Genomic DNA, 17,256 nt, shown 5'->3' with positions numbered 1-17,256 from the left:
CAGAGATTTGGGATACATGGCTAAGCTTAAAAAGGCCCCCATTGTCCTTAGCTTACTACAGACCTATGAACCTATGAGCCTCTAGAGACTAGATCCTGCTTGGATTCTTAAGTTATAGATTTGAGTGGTAGTAAAAAGCTTGGAAGAGAGACTGGAAGGTGTGTCAATTTTGCGTAGTTTGGCCTTTGAAAGAGTAAGGTAGTGGTGTTAATTTCTTGGTGAGGTAGCTATGAGATAATATATTCTATTGGAGAGGGTCTGATAGGTGGCAATGTTTTGACATAGGCTGATACAAAGGAGAAACTATGCTCAAGGTGTGTAAGGAAGATACCTTTTCCAATAGCAGCCCTTGCTGAATGTGAGAGGAACTGGGATTTTTCTGCTCAGAAGTGTGGACTGTTGATCTTGAGTCTCAACCTTTCTATGTGCTCATGGATGTTTAATGACTGGTCTAGCCATAACCCCAAATTTCTAAATGAAGTGTTGTTTTCATTGGGATTGTTACCACAGTCAAGGAGATGAAAAAACTGGAGGGAAATGGATAATCCTTTATTGGTGCCAAATGGCATAGACATTTTTTGGTACTGAACAGTAGTTATTGGAGTTTAGCCTGTCCTTGTGATTGAAGAAGGTCCTTCTGAAGTTGAGTTTTAATTGTATTATTTGAGGGATCTGAAATATAGATGACCATATCATTTGCATAAAGGGGAAGAGGTAAGTGAGGTTCACCAATTGGGAGTTTATTGATGAAGATTGAGCGCATAAAATGCGTAGAATGGAATCCTGTAGGACTCCAGAGTGAGTGAGGGAACCAGTGGAGAGATTAGGTCCTAGTTTTACCTGGACTGAATAGTTGGACAGAAAGTCTTTGAATTATGTATTGGGATCAGGACTGACCCCAATGTGTTATAGATTGAGAAGTAAAACTGAATGGTTGACAATGTCAGAGACATGGATTAGGACAATGAACAGAACTTCAGTAAGATTTCTTATAATCATATTCTTTAAGATGTTATCAATCGAGTCAACACAGCAGTCATTGTGTTAACAGATATATATATATATATATATATATATATATATATATATATATATATATATTTGATTTCACATATAGTCATTTTAAACTACTATTATAGCATAAATGAAAAGTTTACTTATGTGCTGGTATTTTTTCATTGCTACAAATCACATATTATACTTAGGGAAAGGGAACTGTGTGCAACTGTGTTCTGAAAGACAAGTCTGTGACTGCAGACTGATATTCAGATTGTCAGTGATAGTAAAGATATACAAAACTCCCATATTCGATGTTCAGTTTTCAACAAAATACGTTGATTCCTACTTTTCTTTGGTCATTAATTAGGTAGTGGTTTCCATATCCAGAGACTGTACCTCTAACCATATACGTATTTTATTTGTATAGGATCATAGGAAGTTACTTGGCTATTGGCCCTGAGGCCCTAACAAGCCTAGCCAAGAATTTAGCCCATGTTCCAACAAGTCATCACCCTATGCCACTGTCCAGCATGGACATAATTTGAATCCCAGGGGTGTATTTTATGTTCCCCGTCCAGTTATCCTGGTTGCGCTTAAAAAGGTTTAATGAGGTACTCTGCTTTACATGGAGAGGGAGTCTATTCCACAAAAGGGGGAGACTCTGGGACACAAATCTGTCCTGCCAACAAGTCCTATTGATGTCACTGACCAGGGTGAGGTCTCACGTGTGGGTCGGAGTGGAGCTTGACTTGCGGATATGCAGCAGTCCCATCAGAGCAGGGTTTAAGATTGCTTTGTATTCCAAACAGAGGTCACCTCTAATGAGTGTGTAGAAGACTGAGTAGAGGGACAGGGCTTTCAGCCTATCTGTGTAGGGTAGATGTTTAAGGTCCTGGATTCTCCGGGTGAGGAATCTCTGTGGTCTCTCCAGCTGCTGCATGTGCTTTGAGAGGTACATGCCGAAAGGGGCATTGTATTCAATAATCAGTCTTATAAGGGAAGAATACAGGGATGTTATGACCCCCTTGTCCCTGGATGAGATACCCTTACTAATGAGGTTGGCCATGTAGAAAGCTTTCCATACAACAGAGGCAATATTGTGGTCAAAAGTCAGTTTGCTATCACCCTGGGTTCCCATGTCCCTCATGACTGATTGCATGCTGAGTGCCTTATTATCAGTGTGATCATTTGTGGGGACATCATTCTCCCCAAAAGGGATGATGATGCATTTTTTGTCATTCAGTTTGAGGCCATGTTTCTGGCACCAGTCATTTGTTTGGGTGAGACCCTCTTGGGGGATGTCCACATCACTAGGGGAATTGATGACAACACCCAACTTGCAGTCATCTGCAAACTTGGTCAGTCATAGCCCACTAGATTTGGCCTGCACCTCTGAGAAGTATATCCCAAACAGAAGAGGCCCCAAGACCGATCCCTGGGGTACACCACTTGTTACGAGTCTACTACTTGAGGTGGCTTCCCTTATTTTGACTAGGTGGGTTCTGTCAGTAAGACAGTTTGCTACCCATCTGTTAACATATGGAGTGATGCCTATTTGAGAGAGTTTGTCTATTATACCTGAGTGGCTAATAGTATCAAAGGCCTTGGTTAGGTGAAGGTAGATAGTGTGCACTGTCTTCCCCTCATTTGTGGCCTTGGTGACTGTCTATAAGAAGTCGACCAAATTTAACAGGCATAACCTTTCCCTTGATAAAACCAAACTTTGTTAGATCAAGTGTGTGGAGGTTGCCAATGTCCTTGTTAATAAGGTCCACGATAATCCGTTCCATCACCTTGCACATAAGGCTAGTTAGGCTGATGGGTCTATAATTTTCTGGATCGGTGGATGCTCCACCTTTGTGCCAAGGGATGAAAGTAGCTGTCCACCACTCGACTAGGACAAAGCTGGTACTCAGACTTTGGTTGAATAGGGTGTCTAATGGTGCTGCAAGTTCCTGCCTGAGTTCATGTAGCAGGCAGTCTGTCCCATGGAGGCTGTATTTCTTTCTTTTGAGAGGGCAGTGATGACGGGGCAAGTACTGGGGATATTCTGTTTCACTGATGAGGGGACAGAGGACTGAAGTTTTCACTGAACCTGTCTGCCAGAAGGTTGGCTATATCTACAAGGTTTGTGTATGCGGTGTCCTTGACCACCAGTTCTGAGCAGATCCGGGTGCTTCCCTTTGAGATTGTGGACATATGTGAAGAAAGCCTTATGATTGTCTTTAGTAGATGTGACCAGTTAGGACGTGAAGTTTGCTTTGGAGGATTTCTCTAGTGCTCTTACTTGCTTGATCAGGCTAAGGAGAGATTGCTTCCAATTAAACACAATATTGTATAATTTGAAATCATTTTTGACAAGTTTAGTGAGAGATGAACAACAAAAATTATATAACACTGTTCCAAAAGTTTAACCTGTGCTCCAATCATGCCTCTCAATCTCTTAACTTAATAATCAGGGACAAATAATAATAACAAAAATAATAATAATAATAATAATAATAATAATAATAATAATAATAATAATAGTAATAATAATAATAATAAAGGGGAACAAAAGTTTGTCAGTGACATATTTTAAATATTGCCAAGCACATGGAAAGTTGATAAAATAACAGTTTTTTGTATTAGCATGCATTTTTCAAAAGTTTGAAACACAGATGTATGTCATTATTTAGTGACTGCAATCCTCAATTATTTAACAGAAAAGACATTACCCCTGGATTCAGCAAGCTCTGCACAGAGTGCAGGAATAGTGGAAGAGGTGTTGCATACAATATAGCCGACGAGCGATCCAGGAACGAGGTCCTGGGACGTGCACGAGCGCTCCTACACTATTCCTGCACAGACACCACTACTATATTCTAATTACCCCATTTGCTGGTGAAAACCATGCAAATGAGGTGAATTAGTGATACAGGAAGCAGGCAGGTGTCTGTGCAGGAATAGTGTAACCTGCAGAAATATATTCGGTTACTAACCAAATACATTTCTGCAAATTACAAAATGGAGGCATGACAGCTCCAAAAAAAGCATGTATTCAATGTAGTAAGCATGCCAGTGGCCAAATATATGGCCATTGGCATAAGCAATAGCTGCAAAATTATAAAAAATAACTTATTTTTTTGGCCGATTTCGGCCATTTAACCATAGGGCAATGGTGTGCAAACAGAATCGGCCCAAAAATACGAAAAAAGTTGGAAATAAGCTTTTACACCCAAATCAGCATTTTGCCATGATAGTCAATGGCATGCATAAAACAACAATACCAGGAAATAGTGGTTGCTAAGGGGGAAGGCTCATTGTGAGTGTGGTAACTATGAATTAGCATTCTGTTTTATGCAAATGAGGGGATTGATACTAAATCACATAATTCTTCTCAGTGTTAGCTTGCACACAACTGTGTAGGTGAAGCAACACCATAGTATGTGTATGAGGTAGATGACCTCATAAGGGGAAATGTCATGTATGCTGTAAGCTTATTGAAGCTCTGTGGCCCGTATTTGCCCTTAGCTAAGCACAGCTAAGGAAGGGGGTGTGTCTTAGGCTGCCTAGCAGTGTTTACATTGCCTAAACAGGTGTGCACTCCACGCACCGGGTTTAAAAAAAAAAAAAACAGGAAATCGCAGCTGTGTTCACATCTGAGCACTGGGTATGCACGGCACACCTCGGGGTTTAAACGGGAAGGCAATGGGAAAGGGAAACAGCAATAAGAAGGCAATCAAAGAGAACTAGCATAGCTGGCAAGTGAAATGTATGAGAATCAGCCAGTTACACTGGCAGCAGCTCAGCACACTACTATAAACTATGTAAACACCTTTCACTCTGGTTTTTCCCACAAACTTTACACCACCGGTGTACACAGATGGGGAAAATTTTCCTGACAAAACTAACAAAATGTTAGGGACTGCTGTAGCTGTCATACATCAATATGTTAAAGAAGCTGAGGGTGGTGAGGATGTGAATGCTGATGACCAACCCACATTGAGGAGAAGGAGAAGATTGTACAGACTCAGGATAACCTACCAGGTGCTACATGAGCTAGAGATAGTGGAGTGCTATATGATGGACAGGGACATTCTACATCAATTTGTAGGGCTGTGCCGGCCATGCCTCACACACACAACCAACAGAGGGGAACCCATCCCAGTGGATACTAAGGTATATGTAGGCTTAAGAATACTAGTGACAGGTACCTTCCAAAGGCCAACTGGGGATATCTTGGGGATCTCACAGGCATCAGCATCCAGGGTACTCCACCAGTTCCTGGATGCCATGTCAGCACATGCCAGTGAGCACATATATTTCCTCAACACCCATGAGGTGTTGACCAGCAATATGCATCTCTTCCACCAAATAGCAGAATACCCTGAGGTAGTGGGTGCAATAGACTGCACGCACATACACATCAAAGCACCACCTGGTGAGCATGGTAGATTCTACATAAACCACAAGGGCTTCTCCTCCATCAACTGCCAGGTCATGTGCAATGCCAAGGGCATTATCTTGAATGTGTGTGCTGGAAGTCCTGGAAGCTATCATGACTCCCACATCTGGCATATGATCCGGCTGTACCAGTCATTTGCCAGTGGAGACATTCCATATGGCCACATAGTGGGGGGGGTGCTGGTTACACACTGGAGCCATGGCTGATGACACCCATCAGAAATGCACATACACCCAAACAAGAACTCCGTAATGAGGCACACACACAAACCAGAATCATAATAGAGCATGTGTTTGGGATGCTGAAGTCACCCGTCTGCTGCCTGGACATATCCAGTGGAGCCATGCAGTACTCTCCAGCTACTTGTACACAAATGTTCATAGTATGTGCCATGCTACACAATATGATCCTGTGGAAACAGCTGCAGCAGAAACAGCACTGGGCAAGGCCACACAGCCCACCACCATTGCCAAGGCCATCACAGGTACAGAGGGATTCGAAGGAGGAACATCCTGAGCCTGCCCCTGTAGGCAGAAGGAGGCATGCACAGTATGCCCAGGCTTTGGCAAAGAGGCAAAACATAGCACATACACTGATATGGTAGAGACCCAGGGAACAACACCTCTCTCTCTGACTCACACATACAATGGAATGCCAAACATGACACTACCTCTGCTTTACCATGTATAGGGAGTGTAGTATTTGCAGCCGACATAGTCAGCCCTCCAGCACCATCCTCAATACTGGCACAGCTACAAGGTAAGTCACTCTTCCTATCAATTGCTGAATGGAGTAATATGTTCTGATAGTTGTATCTATGGTATGGACGGGAGCATGCAAGGGAATTGGCTGGCTGAATGGGATGGCAGCAGATAGTGGACACCTATATGGGCAGCATGAAATCCAAAACAAATACTGGTGTCAACATACTAGGCAGTACCAAAGAGACAAATCCCACTGCAGTACATGTGGTGGGCCAAATGTGTGTCCATAGGACAAACACATGCATGTCAGTGAGGTTCACATACCCAGCAACAGCCTCAGCCAGCAGGACAGGTGTAGATGACCATAAAGAAAGGCTGTGCTAAGGCCTCCAATTAATGGCAATGGATAACAGCCCCCCCCTCCAGACCTACACAGACAGACTACAACAGGTCAGGCAGTTTTATATTAGTTCTGTAGAGTATGAAGTCTGAAACTGAAATGTAGGTCAATAAAACCTAAGATCTGTACTCTACTGATATGCCTCCAGTTTGCATGGTAGGTCAGAATACAAAATGAAATGGAAGCCAACAGAGTAGCTGAAATGCCAGTACAGTCATAGCAAATGTTTAACATTGTTAAGTGTGCCCCCCCACAATCCTATGTAGAAATGCAGTAATGTGTACATCTGGATTTAATAACAGTGGAGCACAGATTACCTGAGCTGGTCCAATTTACAGGATAGATTGTTGTATGTATACAATATGCAGGGGTCCATGTGTTAGGTTGTTGTATGTTCAATATTGTCTGGAAATGGTCAGCAAGTAGGCATGGAGGGTTATGACTCAGTGGCGTATGGCCAGTACTGTTGATGACAGGGCCATGTTCTGACAACTGCAGTGCCAACCACAGGGCTTCTCAACAATATCCATGTCAGCAGTCATCCAGACTCACTGCCCATATGTCAATAGCTGTCACTGTCTAAAAGATGGACATGCCATGAATGTGGGCCAAGACATACACACAGTACACAGGTGGAAGTACCCTAGACAGAGTACATAAAATGAAACTGTCAACTGCACACACCTTTGAAATTGTACATACAGGTTAGCAGCACATTAGTTGCCTGTGTAGTATGGAATACTGATGTAGTCTGGCCAATCAGTGGCAGACCACAAAAGGCACAGTTATGAAGTAGTGAGAGACTGCCTGTGTCCCCGAACAAGGAAGCATAAGGGAAATGTCACAGGTATATCTGTGAGTCAGCTGCAAGTAGCTTCCATATCACACATGCCCTCAGCTCACCCCACCATCAGCCACAGGTTTATCACAGGTCATATCCTTCCTGTTGGGAATGAGTACAGTATGACCCCCACTTCTGTATGGGAATACCCACAGAATGCAGCATGCTGAAGAGGTGTCCCATGCAGTGTGTCCCTAGCTGTAAGCAGCACCCTGCCTGCATCCAAACCAATGGATTAATATGGGCAGGAACTATTGCCATTAACACCTCACACACTTACCTTGTCACCCCAGGGGAATCCAGTGGCCTGCAGCCTGGGAATGTAGGCGTGACTGAATGCATTGGCCTGCTACAGATGGCCTGCATCACTACCAAATGGCTTGCAGTCCTCTGTCAAAGGCCTATGCCTCACCCATAGTGCTAATGTATGTTAGCTCATGAGGTCCCAACTAACAACATAACACAGGCAAGAGAACACAAATGCAAGGCCATGTTGACAAATCCCAGTAGTATGCCCACCATGTCCTACCGCATGAACTGTGGACCAACCCTAAATACCACTGGGAAGAAGGAACAACTATAGGGATACTTCTCATATGTCAATTGCATAATGTTAGGAAGAGGATAGAATAACAGAGTGTGGGGGTGTAGAAGCACTTCCCATTGCCCGTGTTAGCACTCCTGCTGTCAGTCACCTTGAAATAACCCTCTGGCCAAGTTTCAACCATATAAGCTATGTGGCACTTGCGATACATGTGTAATACTGTAGTGTAGAAAACTAGTGAGATTGGAGTTCTAATCCCAGATATGGCAACTGTGAAACTGTGTGTGTGGGTGTGTGTGTGTGTGTTTGTGTGGAGATGAATGATTTTGAGGCCATTCACAGTCACTACACCTCCCATTGCCCTACTTTAGCATGCCTGCTGATGTCAGTCACCTTGAAATAACCCTTTGGACAAGTGCCAGCCCCGCAAGTTCCATGGCGCTTGCGATAACTGCATAATACTATAGTGTACCATACTAGTTAGGTAGGAGTTCTAATCCCTGACATGGCAACTGTGAAACTGTGTGTGTCTTTGATTATACCTGATCTTATGGACATTGGCACTTACCCCTCCATTAGCACTGCTGCCGATGTTAGTCACTGTCAAAGATACCTGTGGGGAGCTCTCCAACATATAAGCTCAGTGGCACTTGCGATAACTGCGTAATACTATAGTGTAGCATACTAGTTAGGTAGGAGTTCTAATCCCTGACATGGCAACTGTGAAACTGCGTGTGTCTTTGATGATATCTGATTTTATGGATATTGACACTTGCTACTCTCCCCTTACCCCTCCTTTAGCACTGCTGCTGATGTTGGTCACCTTCAAAGATACCTGTGGAAAGCTCTCCAACATATCCGCTCTGTGCTGCTTGCAATAACTGTGGAATACTATAATGTAGCATACTAGTTAGGTAGGAGTTCTAATCCCAAAGATAGCAACTGTAAAACTGTGTGTGTTTGTGTGAGTGTGTGTGTATGTGTCTTTGATAATGCCTGCTTTTATGGACATTGACACTTACTACTCTCCCCTTACCTCTCCTTTAGCACTGCTGCTGATGTTAGTCACTTTCAAAGATACCTTGGCACAGCTGTCCAACACTTACGCTCCATAAATGTGGAACACTGTAGTAGCAGTAACTACATAGGTATGAGTTTGAGTCTCATCTGTGGCAAGTGTTGTGTGTATACATATGTATGTCTGTATCTCAAAGATTCTGGCTCCTTTTACACCCAGTACACATCGCAGAGCCTGACTTAGCAGTCCTGCAGATATCATCCACCTTAGAAGTACCTCTTGCCATGTACGGTCAGTGGTGCATGTGATAATGTGTAACATAATAGTCCATAAAGATTGTTAGATAGAGGTTTGAACCACAACCCTGGTAAATGTGTGTGTAGGATAAAATTATTTTTGGGATCTCTCACCCACTACATCCCCCAGTGCCAGTATTTACAAGGGATGGGGATGTTCCTCACCTTAGAAGTACCTTGAGACAACATCCATCCTATGAGCTCCATGGCACATGCGATGAAGGTGATACACTATAATAGGAATGCATAGCTAGGTAGGGGTTTGAATCTAAGTATTGACAAGTGTGTGTGTGTGTGTGTGTGTGTGTGTGTGTGTGTGTGAGTGAGTGTATGTGTGTGTGTGTGTGTCATCAGTATCCTGTATGGAGGTTGCTGTGATTGTGTAATAACAGGATCCATTGTGGGGTGGGTTTTGCTAAATTATTATGTTGAGGACCTAGTATATATCACAATGTCCACCTTATAAGGGCAATAGATTTCAAACACCGGAGAGGTTGGTGTAGACAGTCCATAGCCCTACATGTGACATTATGGATTGGCGAACAACATAGGAAACCCTTGTATTCCTCAGAGAACGCTCTCCACTGATGTCTCATACACAGTTGGCTAGGCAACAACCACTATATTGGTAGTTCCCAGCATATTGCCTCACAGATAGTAACCACGGTGTGATTGCAGTAGACTGCATGCCTGTTGACCATAATAATGCCACTGACATCAGAAAGTACTTTGATATGTTACATCTCCTGACTGGGTGTTTCCAGCAGATAAAAGGACAGGGCACCCTGTTTCATCCCCTCGGTAGGCAAATAAATGTATACAGTGGCCCATTTGCTATGTTCCCCACTGGATGCCTGCAACAACTGCAGACTCTGCAAATGTAACCCACAAAGGGAATACCAAGCCTTATACACATGCCCTGTATGGACAGACGCTACTAACTCCACTGAATACCTGTATCATGCTGTCAGTGTAGATGCAAGCACAACCTCAGTTACATAAGCAGGTCTTACCAAATGAGGTCAGAAATGCTAGATCAGAAGATAACCATCTGTCCACACAACATGCCCCAGAGACCTCAAGTACACTTCCACATGTCAAAGAACATGCATGTGGGACATGTGCACAACCCAGACACTGTTCATGTTATGGAATATAGATGACATACATGGGAAGCAGTGCACATCACTGGCCACCCACAATAGTAACCCAGATGAGTGGATTATGAATACAATACCCACCCCTGAGCCACACTAGGGACTATTGACATGTGGCCTGGTGCCAGGTGTTCCCTTGGCATTGAATCTATTCATCTCAGTACTGGCAAGTGTGTGTGTGTGTGTGTGTGTGTGTGTGTGTGTGTGTGTGTGTGTGTGTGTGTGTGTCTGTCTGTCTGTCTGTCTGTGCGCGCATGCGCGTGTGTGGAGATGAATGATTTTGAAGCCATTCACACTCACTACACCTACCATTGCCCTACTTTAGCATGCCTGCTGATGTCAGTCACCTTAAAATAACCCTTTGGCCATGTTTCAGCCCTGTAAGCTTTTTGGCGTAATAATGTATGGTAGCAAACTAGTTAGGTAGGAGTTCTAATCCTGATCCTGCCAACTGTAATAATGTGTGTGTTTCTGTGAGAGAGAGAGTGTGTGTGTGTGTGTGTGTGTGTGTGTGTGTGTGTGTGTGTGTGTGTGTGTGTGTGTGTGTGTGCGCGTGTGTCTTTAACACCTGATTTTTTGGGCATCCACACTTACTACACTTCCCTTACCCCTCCTTAAGCACTGCTGCTGATGTCACTAACATTCAAAGATACTTTTGGACAGCTCTCCAACATGTAAGCTCCATGGTGCATGCAATAACTGCATAACACTGCAATAGCAATGCATAGTCAGGTAGGGGTTTGAAACTCAGTACTGGTAAGTGTGTGTGTGTGTGTGATCAGTATCTTGTGTGGGTGTTGGGGTGATTGTGTATTGACAGGATCCATTGCAGTGTGTTTTGCTACATCATTATGTTGAGGACCTATATGTCCCAATGTCCACATTACAAGGCCAACAGTTTTCAAACACTGTAGAGGATGTTGTAGACAATCCACAGCCATAAATGTGTACAGCCATGTGCAATTACTATGTGACAGTATTAATTAGTAAACAATACAGACAACCATTATAATACCCAGATACCACTCTCCACCTCAAGGATCATACACAAACATGCTTGGCTCTTACTCCCTTCCTTTCTTACTTTCTCTCTGTCTCTGTCTGTCTGTCTCTCTCTCTCTCTCTGGTGGATGTAGAAAAGTACATCTGTTTTGCATAGGCAGCAGCTTGACTTTTGTAGGTAATGCTCATGATCAGCTGATGGCCTGTGCATGAATTGGAGTCCCCTACTTGCTAATTGCATGTGGAACAGCTGTGGTATCATTCCTATAGCCAATTGTATGGAACCACACTCCTATAACTAAGAACTTCATGTGGGTGTTGGCCCTTTTCCTTCACTGTTAGCAGGACTTCATGTGGGTGTCTGACAAACAGTATCACAGAGGGTAGTTGGAAATACCTCTTATAACATAAATTTTGGAGACAGGCCAGTAAACAGGAGGGGGATGTTCCAGACATGGGGACAGAATGTAAGTATTTCTGTTCTACATTTGAAGTAATGTTTGTTTAACTGGGTTTGTGTGGATATGGCTGTTCTACATGATTTAAAGTCTGGCATGACGGTGTTATGTGGTTGAGGAAACTCTCACCTGTAGGGCTATCTGCAGACTGGCCAGAGCTTTGAGTCTTAGATGTGGTGTGCTACTTACACATTTCCTATCTTTAGAAATGCAGTAGCATATTCTGGTGATTGTAGTCAGTACATGGTGACCTCCATGTGTGTTACTAACTTCATATCCCTCAGAAGAGATATCTCACAACAAACCCTTACACCAAGAATTTTCTTAGTTTATCACAGCAATGTCAATATTGGCCCTGTGTTTGTGCCTCTATCCCCCAAATCTGTCATCCTTTGTCCATATGTCATGCAGTAAGAGGTGTGTATGTACAGCATGTCGCTATTTATTGACACCATTCCTGATAATAAGCCAGTGATATATCAGACTGCAAGACATGTTATGTATAGTAGGCCTTATATTTGAGGACAAAACCTGGACATTCTGTTGTAGTCTGTACAGTAGGGAGGTCCGTGTACATATGGTGATTGTTGACAGAGTGTCAGTATTGTGTAGCAGTGTATTGTGAATATGTTACTTGGCCTATGTGCAGACTGTGGTAGATGTCAGTGTTCTTGGTCCTGTTCTAGCTGATGTTACATGCTGCTCCAGTTTCTGGTACCCTATCAGCGTATATATTTGTACGGCCAGACTGAGAAATGTCCCATACCACAGTCAGGCATCAGACTACACTGTGAATTGGGCCAGTATATATAGGGTTAGTGTGTGAGTAACAAATATGAAGATGGTTTTGTTCACACAGTCCAGATACTGTACTATTAATTAAGCTTACCATAATGTTACTGTGGTGAGATTGGTTGTGGGTATGCACTTTCACACTGTTGTCTGTTACTCCGTGCTGTTACATGCCTGTAGTACCTGGTATATTTGCAAGTACATATGTATCTCCCCATAGGAAACTTGGGTCAGTGTTGTGGCAGTCTGCCTGTAGTTTACACAGTGCTTTGTGACATGCCTAGCAGCTCAGTGTATTTACCAGGTGTGATGTTATATCCAGATATTTGTCAGATGTACTGTTTCCTGTCCACCATATGTGTTGTGTATTTTTGAAAAAGCAGTGGGATGCTGTTAAGATGTATGTCACTGACTAGTGGGAAGTATGTGGGTTTGGAACCTCTGCTCCTCCTGTTAATATGTGTTAGGACAGACAGGAGGGTGTGAATGCATCAACTGTGTGAGCTTATCTATTCCAGTATTTGTGCAATATCCCCATTTTCATGGCCGTAAACATCCCCATTTTCAGCCTTGGTCCACACGTTTTGCACTAAGGAGTTCTATGTATACCTCTGGACTGACCAGATTGTGTCAGACTGCCCACGTTTATTGGTCATATTTCTGCTGTATTCCACAGGATTATTACTGTGATTTGTATATATGACTATATATGAATATATATATATATATATATATATATATATATATATATATATATATATAAATATACATATATATATATATATATATATATATATATATATATATATTTTTTATATATATATATATATATATACACACACACACACACACACACATATATATATATATATATATATATATATATATATATATATATGTGTGTGTATATATATATATATATATATATATATATATATCAAATGGAAATATAATGCAGTGTGGGCAAACTGGTCTCCCAAAGAAACAGCAAATGCAGCAAAAAAAAAATTGGAGACACCAGACCAAGGCAGATAAAACTTAGTAAAACTCCAAATTTAATCAACTAAAGTAGTACTAACAATGGTGAGCACTTTCATAGCCAAAGCTACTTTTTCAGACCAATCTGGTGTCTCCTATTTCTTTTTGCTGCATATATATAATATATATGTGTGTATGCACATGTATACATATATCTACATATGTATCATATACATATATATATATATATATATATATATATATATATATATATATATATATATATATATATATATCCTTCTTATTTGTAAACATGAGTGTTGTATATACCTTCGCAGATGTATCCCACCTTATTTATCTGATATGTGTATATTTAGATATAAAAACATGACTGATTCAACACTATTTTCACTTTCAAGTACTAAACAATTGTAGTAGTCAAAGCAGTTGTTCACTACTATTCAGTATGTGTACTAAATTATATATTTGAAAAAAAAACAACAGACATATTCACAGCTCAGATGGCTTAGTGGTTAACTGCTGTAACTATAGTGTACAGGGTCCTGGGTTCAAGGGCTGTTTTTTGTTGCTAGGCAGCACAAGAACTTTTGGATACAGAGTGGCTAAGGCAGTTTTGAGCAGCTTTAAGCAGGTTTTCATGGGCTTGCGTGATGGTAAGTGGGGCTAATGTATGGTTAAACGAACAGATGCTTACACGGAGTAGGCTTCGGTTACCAGTGCACAAATGTGCTTAGCATTTTTATTTAAGCAATGCTTACACCTGCTAAGCATAGCTCAGCCCTAGTAACCAGTGATCACATTCCAGTCTGATAAAATAGCAGGGTAATGACAACTTTAATAAGTGTATTTAATTCCATGTACATAGCATGCTTCTATATGCTGTCATTACAGTAACAAGGGGTGTGAGTATACTGTATGGGACACCTGAGTATACATGGCTAGTACAACAATCTTTTCTCTTTGTATGTGTTTAATACATGGGTAGTATCCCAGATTATATGCAGTCACACTTGCATGTATTGTATCATTACATTACTACGTTTAACTGTGCTTTTCCAAGTAAGAGTAGATTTCATATTGTAGTACTGGAACCATAAATCCCTGCATGCAAAGCTGGACTCTGAGTACAGATTATCGTGTTCTTGGTGTGTGAGCTGTATGTTATTATCTCCTATTGGATATTGATCTGATATGTGGATATTAACTGTAGACTACTATGTGTTTAGGACATGTCATTGAGGGCTGCTGTCATGTAGTAATGGCATGCCTATCAGTGTCAGACATTTGTCTGCCAAAACATTCATCCTAATGCATAATCTGTTAGCTGATTTCTGTCTGTCCTCTGTGCAAATGTCAGGTATTGATCTTGGCTGCTTACAGGCAATCTATGATTGACTGACACTGACATGACTGCCCAGCTGTGTTATGAATGCCAAAGCTAGGAAACCCCACCCTGTATGCACCACATGCCATGGATACCTCAACCAGACTACCACAGGCAACAGAACATGCTTGGGTACAGGTCTCTAACCCAGACCCTGGGCATGTTATGTAATATATGTTGCATACACATCAATTGGAGCACCTCACTGGCCCTTTGCAAAAGAAAACCAGATGATTGGCTGTTGAATTTAACTGTTACCCTGGGGATCACTGAAGTGGCATTGGTTGATAGATGGCCTGCTGACAAATGTCTATTGCCATGATACCAGTGTTCCCACATGCCCTACTCTTCTCATCTCTCCATGGACATTAGCCTGGTGCACACCTAGGAACACCTGCACCTATGGACCCCAGTACTGACAAATATGTCAGTGTGCATTATTGAGAATAACAGTGTCTGTAAAATTGTAGTTGACAACACCCTGAGGGGCTTCTCACCCACTACACCCCCCAATTGCTATACTTAGAAATGGCTGCTGTTGTAATTGACGTTAAATGTACCTTGTTACACTCTTCACCCTATGGGCTACCTGGAGGTTGAAGTACTAGCATAACACTGTTATACACATGGGTAGATAGGCGTGGGTTACCCTCTGAGTCCTGTCAAGTGTATGTATGTGTGCGAGTGTGCATATTTGTAGGAGACAGCATTCTGAGACCACATTCTCCAAATGTAATAAACTTTGCCATACATTATAAGGGATAGTGATGTTGCTGACATTAGGAGAACCATGACAAACCCTCACCCTACTATCCCTGTGGCATGTGCAATAAATGCATATCCCTGTAGTAGCACTGATTAGATAGACAAGGGGTTGTATTGCAGTCCTGGTCAATGTGTGATTGTGGGTATGTCAGAGCATCATCATGGGTTTCAGTGAGTATAATATCCAATGTGTGGTGTGGGTGCTGGGTATACTGTCTTTACACCATGGTACCATCAATACATATCCCAAGGTCCACTGTATGAGGACTGCTATCACCATAAACCATACAGGTAATTGATTACACTCTCCAGCCCAATCATACATGTGTTTTGTGCAAAATCTCTATGACAGAACAGACTCATTGACAAGGTAGTTAGCACTGCTAAACCTAGGTCTGTCAAATGTGTCTGTGACTGTATGTGTTTGTCAATGTGTATATGACAGTATGTCATACTATGTATTGTTCATTAACACCCAGTACATCCTCCATTATCATAATGTATAAGGCCTGGTGATGATCTTCACTTAACAGGAAACTCTGGACACACTTCACCCTAAACGTTCTGTGGTGTGTGCAGTTAAATCCAAATACATTAGTAGCAATAAGTACCTAGGTAGGGGTTCTTCTCTCAGTGTTTCCAAGTAAGTGTGTATGTGAAGGTATTTACTTCAGTTTGCAGAAAATATATGTCCTAGGAGATCATTTGTCCTAGAACTTACTGGCTAAAGGTAACATTTCAAAGCAATCATCTTGTGTTAATTCATTCAAGCAAAACTAGTAGTGGATGTATACATGCCCTGTTCCCCACTGTACAGTGATACAGAAGTTGGTATATATACATGGGTATCGTTGTTGTGGCCACAGCCACCCATGTTGGGGTTGTTGTTGTGGGTATCCCCCCACTTAGTGTGCTGTTATACTGTACAGTTTATGTTAACAGGTTAAGTAGTTGTTAATCACACTATGTGTTGTTCTACGCCACCCTACACCCTCCAAAGTGGGGTCTGTGCCACCCACACCAGCACACCTATGTTTACCAACTCCAGGAATTCACTACATTGGGGAAGAGGACATATACCCTGCCAGTACCATAGTCAATGATATTAAACTGGCAAACTGATTATTTCCTGATGTGATGTTTTGGCAGTTTGGTGTGGGTGGAATTACATAGGTCAAAATGAGTTCACTGCAAAATGAAGTACACCCATGTGAACAGTATTTTCTCTGTATTGCATCAACACCAAAGCCTCTGTGTGTGTGTGCGTGTGTGCGTGTGTGTGTGTGTGCGTGTGTGCGAGTGTGTGTGTGAGTGTGTGTGTGTGTTTGTGTGTGAGTGTGTGTGTGTGTGTTATTCACAGACATTTGGTGTATGGCACACAGTACACTTACAATTGTCCACTGTAGAAGAGCTGCTGACATCCACCACCATGCACTCACCTGTATACACC

The 17,256-nt window shown here is 42.1% G+C and overlaps 1 protein-coding gene across 4 annotated transcripts in view; it reads left to right on the top strand.

Annotated features, from left to right (window-relative positions):
- Nucleotides 1-17,256, top strand: part of LOC122813204 (voltage-dependent R-type calcium channel subunit alpha-1E-like) — a 4,399,719-nt gene that overhangs the window by 1,083,084 nt on the left and 3,299,379 nt on the right. The gene's annotated exons all lie outside the window — the stretch shown is intronic.

Source organism: Protopterus annectens, chromosome 10.part0 (assembly GCF_019279795.1).
Source record: "Protopterus annectens isolate FY-2018-M chromosome 10.part0, PAN1.0, whole genome shotgun sequence".
Lineage (NCBI taxonomy): Eukaryota > Metazoa > Chordata > Ceratodontiformes > Protopteridae > Protopterus > Protopterus annectens.
Note: the sequence above shows the minus strand (reverse complement) of the source record. Positions and strands in the feature narration are given on the sequence as shown.